The following is a 10,919-nucleotide window of genomic DNA, read 5'->3' on the forward strand; positions in this document are numbered from 1 at the left end:
GATGAGAGGTTAGAATGAGAAAGGTCTCAGGCACTGTGTGAATGGTAAATGACATGGCTATTTAGAAATAGAATTTATCTAATTCTATAAAAATAAACATATTTCACTGGGTGGTGTAGTCATTATTTTTCTTGTATCCCTCTAGAGGAGCCTAAATGTTATGTAGAAAACAATTCTATGTGAAGACTATTACAATAAATGTATTCATAAGTTACGAAGCTGGAAAGTGCCAGGAGCAACTTCAATGGGTGAATGGATAAATAAATTGTGGCACATCCAGGGCATGGAATATTATTCTGAACTAAAAAGAAATGAACTTTCTAGTGATGGGAAAGCACCAAATAGCCTTAGGTATGTCTGACTGAGTAAAAGGAGCAAATCTGAAAATTCCACATATAGGATAGTTATGATAATAGGACAATGCAAAAAGTAAATCTATGAAGACAATAAAATGCCAGTAATTTTCAGGTTTGAGGTTAGAGAAATCTAGTGTTTGTAGGGCAGAGAAAATTATTCAGTATAATGCTATAATAGCAGCTATAAGTCTATGTATAAAAATCCACAATATACACAAGAGTGATAATGAACTCTAACAGAACAGGAGTGATAATGCAATGCCAGTGTTAATTCATGGATTGTAAAGTGGGACAGTCTGCTGCCAGTAGCGAGGAAATTAAGCAGGTGTTCTGGAGGCATTGGGTGGGGAAACTTGTATTTTCTGTTGAAATTTTCAATAAAACTAAAAGTATTCTTAAAATAACTTAAAGATTAAATAAAATGTGTAAGCAGGGCTTTGGAAATTGATGTAATACAATTTATAAACTGTAATACGTGAGATTTACACACTTCTATGGTAATTACTAACATTTATAGATGAGAATTATAGTAGAAATCTAGACTAATTTACTGTGACACATTCACAACTACACAGCAGTAATTTCATAGCAAATTAAAATGATCTGAAAGGAGCTATATTTGGCTCCAAATCTCCACATTTAGGGCTACTCAATAACTGTTGGATTGTGATAATTTGGTCTATTACAAATTGCGATCTATTACTATCAGTGATAATTGATGAGAAGACTAATAAAATTTTCAAGTGTCGATGCATATTTTCTTTATATCACCAATCTCGTTTCTTTTGTTCACTTCATGAGGATATTTTATTTATCTCCCATTTTCAGGGATTATATTTTATTTTAATATTGACTTGGCTTTTTGTTTTCTAAGTATATAGATGAAGAGAATATAAACTCCCAGATTTGTAGCCAACATGTAGTCCAATTAGGAAAGTGACATATTTTATTTAAAAGATCCAAGACATTGATATTACATAAGAAAAGAATATTGACCTTCCATACAAGTCTAGTCTCTACAAACTAATATTTCTAAAAATCTTAGACCTTAGATTCCACATTTTAATATCTATCATTTCTTAATCTATAAGATTAGAAGTTAAAAATTAAAGAATTTAGGGTTTTCCATGTACTCGATATCAAGAAGAACAGAACAACATACTCTTGGTAAGTTATTATGTTTGCATTTAGGAAAATGGAAAAATAATTTTATTTAAAATATCAACTTATTATATTCCCCTCTAAACACTCCCTGTAATATGCATACCATTTATCTCAGACCTCTGATCCTCACCAAAACCATTGGTAAAAATACAGAGAATGATTGTAAACAGCTTCTCACTAAATAGAACATCTGGACAACAGTTTCTACTTTCAAAACTTAAGAATCATTATTGAATGTGGACTGTAAAGATCCATAGGTCAGAAGATAGAGTAATGTTCTGAAATAGTCTTCCAAATATGATAAGGCCCATGCAACTATGAACTCACAACAGCTCCTATTGCTTGTAAAGTATCTGTAACAGACCAAGTCCAAGCCAACTACACTTCTAGCTTAGATGAGAGACACACTGGAAAGATTTCACACTGAATTTACAAGGTATTGACATTTGATGTCTACTGAGGAAATGTGAGTTGGATTTTATAGGGATTTAAGCACTGTAGCTTGGCCATGCACCCCTAAGAGTAGTAATTCCATGTTATGTGGGTAGTACTAATTTGATTCAGTAGGTTAACAAAAAAAAATTGAGGGAAGCAGAGAAAGGATGAGAAAGATATGATTTTGGGAAAGGAGAGAGAAGGGTATGGAGAGAGTTGAAGGTGTCACTTGATGTACATTGAAATTTTTATAAAAAATTAACTGTCAACATTTTTCTATTTAAATTGTGTTTCATAGATGTTTTATTCAGATTGTTTTCTTACATTTTCCACCTCCTATCAACCCAATTTTATTTCCATTTTCATTCCCTTTCTATCCTTTCTCTCTTTCCCAAAAAAATAAAAAGAAAATTAAAATTCTCAAAGTATAAATAGAATTTTAAAGTATCTGTTCCAGTTTCTGGATACTACAGTATATTAAGCTGGAATCAGAAATACAATACAATAAATATTAATAACACTAGTAACAATATAAACCCTTTGAGTTTGGACTGTTACCATTACTGAGTAGTTTCCTTACTATGCAACTAAAACTGGTAAAACGAGCAGTAGGCAGTGTTTGGAGGAATCTTAAAGGAAAATATGACAATATACGTCTCTGATTCTAAATGGCTGATTATATAAACACAAAGTCCAGAGCTGTATGGCAACTGAACAACTCTGATACCCTACATACATCTGTATCAACCAAATTTGTCATGAAACCATGCATCTGCAAATGAAGCAGAAACTCTAAGTTTACTTCATTAGAGTTATTAGTCTTCAGTCCATGGTGGCCTGAAATTATCGCATTAACCATGAACACAACTACAAATGACTCAGGAAAATATGCCTTCTGGTCAACACAGGTAATTTTCTCCTACTTTGCCCAGATTTCTTCTATAGGTTATTTCTTTTTTTTTTATTATTAACTAGAGTATTTCTTATATACATTTCGAGTGTTATTCCCTTTCCCGGTATCCGGGCAAACATCCCCCTCGCCCCTCCCCTTCCTTATGGGTGTTCCCCTCCCAACCCTCCCCCCATTGCCGCCCTCCCCCCACCAGTCTAGTTCACTGGGGGTTCAGTCTTAGCAGGACCCAGGGCTTCCCCTTCCACTGGTGCTCTTACTAGGTTATTTCTAATGAGTGGAGAGCTGAGACATTCTTTTTCCTTCTCCTCACTAATAAGCTCCCAAGTTTCTTACCTGTTCTGATACTCCCTGAGGATCCTAATGATGATGGTAACAGATATTTTCTTTTCATATCATCTGGTCTTATATTTCTATGGGTTGTTGATAATGATAAGAAATACAGTTTTCAATATCAAAAAATCTAGATTAACAAAAATTTCATTATTCCCAATGAAACAAAAATAGACATTGTATATCAATAGACCAATAGACGTACAGAAAAATATAAAAAGAACTAGTTTTACTAGTAATACAAATTTATTTTTTGTCTCCATATTGATCAAAAATTAATACTCTTGTCTTCTTTCATATGAAATTATTTTGTAGCTAAGCAAATTTCTTCTGAGCCTAACTTTAAACCAAAGTAATAACATACAATATTCCCATGACATTTTTCTATAGAAAATACCTTGCTTATAAAACTCATTCCTGTACAATTGTGAACAAAAATAACCAAAAAAGCCTCAAAACCGAAGGTTTCTCATTAAACCAAGCTCTGAAGTTCCTCACTGTAGCCCCCAGTTACAAAGCTATTTTGTCAAAAAAACTATAAGTAGCCCTATCTTATCCCTCTTTTGTAAGTTTCATTTTACAATTTGTAGGAAAGAGTCTATAACCCTAAATATAGTACTCTAATTTATTTCTTCTGCCACATAAGACTTGAACTTTGGTGACAATGTTGCAGTAAATCTAATCAAATTAGCATTGATAGATCAGAATGTTTTCTTGATCAGTTATAGATAGGTTTCTTTGCATATACTGTGAATTTCCTTTGAAAATTCAATGAATAAATCCTCACTGAAAAGAACATTTGCAATGGATCTCTTTATTTCCACAGTGCTCTTGACACTCCTGTTTATGCTTATGAGTTTGCTTGACATAATATAATATACGTGCAAAGAAATATTCAACTTGAAGTTTCTTACAATGAGTTCCTTGCTGGGGTCCAGCCTCTTCACAGGATCAGAGTTCCCAACTGGAAGCAGGAATATCTGGAAGGCGAATAATAAATACTCACAGCAATGGGGGGAGTGTTGGGAGGGGAACACCCATAAGGAAGGGAGGGGTGAGGGGGATGTTTGCCCAGATACCAGGAAAGGGAATAACACTCAAGAAGAAGTCAAAATATCACTATTTGCAGATGATATGATAGTATATTTAAGTGATCCCAAAAGTTCCACCAGAGAACTACTAAAGCTGATAGACAACTACAGCAAAGTGGCTGGGTATAAAATTAACTCAAATAAATCAGTTGCCTTCCTCTGTACAAAAGAGAAACAAGCCGAGAAAGAAATTAGGGAAATGACACCCTTCATAATAGACCCAAATAATATAAAGTACCTCGGTGTGACTTTAACAAAGCAAGTAAAAGAGCTGTACAATAAGAACTTCAAGACACTAAAGAAGGAAATTGAAGAAGACCTCAGAAGATGGAAAGATCTCCCATGCTCATGGATTGGCAGGATTAATATAGTAAAAATGGCCATTTTACCAAAAGCAATCTACAGATTCAATGCAATCCCCATCAAAATACCAATCAAATTCTTCAAAGAGTTAGACAGAACAATTTGCAAATTCATCTGGAATAACAAAAAACACAGGATAGTTAAAGCTATCCTCAACAATGAAAGGACTTCAGGGGGAATCACTATCCCTGAACTCAAGCAGTATTACAGAGCAATAGTGATAAAAACTGCATGGTATTGGTACAGAGACAGACAGATAGACCAATGGAATAGAATTGAAGACCCAGAAATGAACCCACACACCTATGGTCACTTGATTTTTGACAAAGGAGCCAAAACCATCCAATGGAAAAAAGATAGCATTTTCAGCAAATGGTGCTGGTTCAACTGGAGGTCAACATGTAGAAGAATGCAGATCGATCCATGCTTATCACCCTGTACAAAGCTTAAGTCCAAGTGGATCAAGGACCTCCATATCAAACCAGACACACTCAAACTAATAGAAGAAAAACTAGGGAAGCATCTGGAACACATGGGCACTGGAAAAAATTTCCTAAACAAAACACCAATGGCTTACGCTCTAAGATCAAGAATCGACATATGGGATCTCATAAAACTGCAAAGCTTCTGTAAGGCAAAGGACACTGTGGTTAGGACAAAACGGCAACCAACAGATTGGGAAAAGATCTTTACCAATCCTACAACAGATAGAGGCCTTATATCCAAAATATACAAAGAACTCAAAAAGTTAGACCGCAGGGAAACATATAACCCTATTAAAAAATGGGTTTCAGAGCTAAACAAAGAATTCACAGCTGAGGAATGCCAAATGGCTGAGAAACACCTAAAGAAATGTTCAACATATTTAGTCATAAGGGAAATGCAAATCAAAACAACCCTGAGATTTCACCTCACACCAGTGAGAATGGCTATGATCAAAAACTCAGGGGACAACAGATGCTGGCGAGAATGTGGAGAAAGAGGAACACTCTTCCATTGTTGGTGGGATTGCAAACTGGTACAACCATTCTGGAAATCAGTCTGGAGGATCCTCAGAAAATTGGACATTGAACTGCCTGTGGATCCAGCTATACCTCTCTTGGGCATATACCCAAAAGATGCCCCAACATATAAAAAAGACATGTGCTCCACTATGTTCATTGCAGACTTATTTATAATAGCCAGAAGCTGAAAAGAACCCAGATGCCCTTCAACAGAGGAATGGATACAGAAAATGTGGTACATCTACACAATGGAATATTACTCAGCTATCAAAAACGAGTTTATGAAATTCGTAGGCAAATGGTTGGAACTGGAAAACATCATCCTGAGTGAGCTAACCCAATCACAGAAAGACATACATGGTATGCACTCATTGATAAGTGGCTATTAGCCCAAATGCTTGAATTACCCTAGATGCCTAGAACAAATGAAACTCAAGATGGATGATCAAAATGTGAATGCTTCACTCCCTCTTTAAAAGGGGAACAAGAATACCCTTGGCAGGGAAGAGAGAGGCAAAGATTAAAACAGAGACTGAAGGAACACCCATTCAGAGCCTGCCCCACATGTGGCCCATACATATACAGCAACCCAATTAGACAAGATGGATGAAGCAAAGAAGTGCAGACCGACAGGTGCCGGATGTAGATCGCTCCTGAGAGACACAGCCAGAATACAGCAAATACAGAGGCGAATGCCAGCAGCAAACCACTAAACTGAGAATAGGACCCCCGTTGAAGGAATCCGAGAAGGAAATGGAAGATCTTGAAGGGGCTCGAGACCCCATATGTACAACAATGCTAAGCAACCAGATCTTCCAGGGACTAAGCCACTACATAAAGACTATACATGGACTGACCCTGGACTCTGACCTCATAGGTAGCAATGAATATCCTAGTAAGAGCACCAGTGGAAGTAGAAGCCCTGGGTCCTGCTAAGTCTGAACCCCCAGTGAACTAGTTTGGTGGGGGGAGGGCGGCAATGGGGGGAGGGTCGGGAGGGGAACACCCATAAGGAAGGGGAGGGGGGAGGGTGATGTTTGCCCAGATACCGGGAAAGGGAATAACACTCGAAATGTATATAAGAAATACTCAAGTTAATAAAAAAAAAGAAATACTCAAGTTAATAATAATAATAAAAAAAAAGAACACCCACTCTCAGACCTCTGGGTGAAAAACATATTCATTTCTCCCTTCTGCAGAAAGCTGTGTGTGATTAACATGTCTAGTTTCCCTAGTGATCTGTGGACACAAGACACCACCCCTTCTCTTCCTTCTTCCACTGGTTCTCACTCTGTGCTATCACTGATCACTCTTTTTCTCTCTTTTTCTTGCTCTCTTGTATCATAACCATAGAACTTCTAGATCTGTATGATCCTCCTGGAATGATATTTCTTTTGTACCTCTGGCTGGAATATATACACTCCCTTAGTATCCACCATTAATCACAAACAATGAAGATAAAGTTAACTTGTAGAAGGAAGTAGCCATGTTTGAAAGTAACTCCTAAATAAGAGAAAGACAACATAATGAATCAGAGAAAGATTTAATATTATATGTCAGAGAACAGTCAGAAAAGAGAGGCTACTTAAGACAAACCCAGAGTGAGTCAATACAGTTTGATGCACTTAAGTTGAGTTGAGTTTGTGCTATCTCAGTAGAGTTCATTTAATTTCAGTTCAGTTAAGTTAACTGCAGTTGGGTTGAGTTCTTCAGTCCAATGCCAACCAACCAGAGCTTCTAGGGACTAGAGCATTACCGAAAGACTATATATGGACTGACCCAGGGCCCCAACTACATATGTAGCAGATAATAGTCTTGTTGGGACACCAGTGGAAGGGGAAGCCCTTGATCCTGCCAAGGTTGGACCCCCAGTGCAGGGGAATTTGGGGGGGCAAAATAAGGGGGATGCATGGGGGAACACCCATATGGGGGAGGGGGAGGGGTTGGGGTTTATTGATAGGAAACTGTAACGGGAATAACACTTGAAATGTAAGTAAAGAAACATATCTAATGCAAAATGAAAAAAAAAGAAATGATAAATGGAAAAAAATAAATATACACAGACTACTCTTTGGGTACCAACTGACAGGCAATTTCAAGGCTTAAAGTTACTCTCTTCTCTCTCTCTCTCTCTCTCTCTCTCTCTCTCTCTCTCTCTCTCTGTTGCTCTCTCTCTCTAGCTCGCTTGAAGCTTGAGGCTGCACACACTCTGCATTCTCTTATGCACTCTGACCTTCCCCATTGTGCTTTTCTTTTCTCGAAATCCCACACTCACGACTCATGCACACCTCTGTTCATTATCCTTTCATTCTCACACAAACTCTTCATACATACCTCCCACACAACTCAAACACACCACATGTACTCTCCTTTCACTCTCACACACAATCTTCATACACACATTCTCTCCTCATTCACTCTTCACATGTTCTCATGTCTTGCACTCTTTCTCTCTCTCTCTCTCTCTCCCTTTCTCTCTGTCTCTCTCTCCCTTTCTCTCTCTGTCTCTCTCTGTCTCTCTGTCTCTGTCTCTCTGTCTCTCTGTCTCTGTCTCTCTCTCTCTCTCACACACACACACATTCACCCTCACATTCACTCTCTCATTCACTCTCACATTTTCACTCTCACATTAGCTCACACATTTACTCTCTCGCTCGCTCTTGCATGCTCTTACACTCACTCTCAGATTTGCTCTAACATTCACTCCTTCATGTGCTCTCACATTCACTCTCTAGCCGCTGTCTTGCCGGAGTCTTTTATCGATACTCCAAGAGCAGGTAGAAAATAGACATTGTATAATCATTGCCAAATCAAATTCAAAAATATAACCGCACCCACAAAGAACTAAGAATTACAATTATTCCTCAAAGATTCAACTTCCCCTATTCCCAGGTCTGTAGCCAACATAATAATAATTGTAAACTTATAATTATTTAAACTTTAGCTTTTAACATATTATACTTCAAAGTTCAGAGCTCAGAGGTCAGTTACTTGCATTTTCCTGTGAAATTATAATGATAAATGACATGGGCAAAGTTGCCAGGCAATGGACAGAAAGAATCAACTTAACCCTTAACGCAGTACTTCTGCTAGCTTTCCGCTCCTTGCACACAATGACTCTCATAAGATTCCCAGTATTTGACGTAGTTTTACTAGTATATAATTATATGTATTCTGTACTTCCTTATCCAGGAACCACTCTCAAATATTATGCAAAACTTCATTCAAAAATTCCTAACTTCAATAATTTTTGACCTTTCTTGAGGTCCCAATGTTGGCTCTAATTCATTTTGTAATAATTTCTTCAAAATTTCTTTGCAAGTCAAGCATTAATATGAAACTATTATTGTACAGTTATTACATTGTTTCCAAGATGAGAACACACAGTATGCACCTGGGCCATTAGGGCTGTGCTATGCTGTGCCCCATGCCTCAATTTCTCATTGTTTAAGAAACATTACATCAAGGAACATGTAGTTTCACAGAATTCACCATTGCACAAGAAGAAAGAAGTAGGAAAGTCAGATATAATAGAATAATTATACACACCAAAGCCAACTGAAATGCACAAATGAAATCTATACAGCCGTTGTCCAGGGCTAAGGTTAGGAGAAATGGGAACAACATCCAGGCCTATTGCTGGCAGTCCCTGTCATTGTATTCTGTGCCCCAGCAGTTCCTAATTTTATTTTGTTAAAAGGAACACATACATTAGCTATTAAAAGAGTAAATATATTTGTTAATTGTATTCAATTTTATTGGTTATTTTATTTATTTACATTTCAAATGCCCCCTTCCCCGTTTCTCCTCTATAAACTGCCATTCCATCCCTCACCCCCTTTGCCTCTGTGAGTGTGCCCCCACCCACCTACCCACCCATTCCCACCTCACTCCCTCCAAAGGACCAAGGCCTTCCCTTCCCATTGATGCCAGGTTAGGTACTCCTCTGCTACCTATGTAGCTGGAGCCATGGGTGCCTCCATGTTTATGGTTTGGTTGATGGTTTAGTCCCTAGGAGTTCTGAGGGGTCAGGTTAGTTGATATTATTGTTCTTCCTATGGAATTACAATCTGCTTTAGCTCCTTCACTTGCCCCACTAATTCTTCCATTGGGATCCCTTTGCTCAATCAGGTGGTTGGGTATGACTCTCTGCATCTCTGGCAAAGCCTCTCAGGAAACAGTTATACCAAGCTCCTGTCAGCAAGCTCTTCTTGACATCAGCAATAGTGTCTGACTTTGGTGTCAGCAGATGGGATGGATCTCTAGATAGAGTGGTCTCTAGATGGCCTTTCCTTCTGTTTCTTTTCTATTTTTCTCTCCCTGCATTTCCTTTACATAGGAACAATTCTGGATTAATAATTTTGAGATGTGTAGGTGGCCCCATCTCTCAACTGGGGGCTCTGCTTATCTACTAGAAGTGGTCTCTACAGGATCTATCTCCCATTTGTTGGGTATTTTGACTGATGTCATTCCCATTTTCTCCTGGAATCCTCTTGCTTTCTGTGAATCTGGGACTTTCTAGTGGCTCTCCCCAGTTCCCATTCCCGACTGCTACATATTTCAGTTCAATTGCCTTAACCTCTGCACTTCTCTCCTGTCTCTTCCTAACTTGATCCTGCCCCCCCCCTCTACCTCCCAGATTATTTTGTTCTTCCTTCTAAATACGCCCACACTTTGGTTTTCCTTTCTCTTAAGTTTCATACTGTCTGTGAATTGTAGTGTGGATGTTCTGAGATTTTGCACTAATATCCACTATCAATGAGTACAAATCACATGTCTTGTTCGTGTCTGGGTTAACTCACTCAGGATTATATGAATCTTGTTACTTGTCAATATAAAATATTCCTTTTCCTTCTAATATCTTCATTTTCACAGTCACACAGTCTAAGAATTATAAGAGGAACTAAATATCATAATTCAAAGTCTAACTTCTTATAATCTCTGTACTAATTATTCTCTCAAAATGTACTTCTTAAAAAATAAAGATTACAAAAAATTTAGGCATGCTGCAACATATAAAATAATAGAAAAACACTCTTCAAAAGTACTAAGACTAAATTATTTCAATATGGAAATCAAAATAATTAGATTGAACTATATCTTTCAGCTATTAATTAAACTTTAAGTCTTCGGATTTGTAGCGCATGAACATAATGGCAATCTTGTTAATAAATATTTTCATATGTAATCAAATTGTACATGAAGTAAGATCAGAATACCTTTCATTAACATACGTAGTTGTATACCCTGATGTCTTCACTGA

Source organism: Rattus norvegicus, chromosome 6 (assembly GCF_021556685.1).
Source record: "Rattus norvegicus strain SHRSP/BbbUtx chromosome 6, alternate assembly SHRSP_T2T, whole genome shotgun sequence".
Taxonomy (NCBI): domain Eukaryota; kingdom Metazoa; phylum Chordata; class Mammalia; order Rodentia; family Muridae; genus Rattus; species Rattus norvegicus.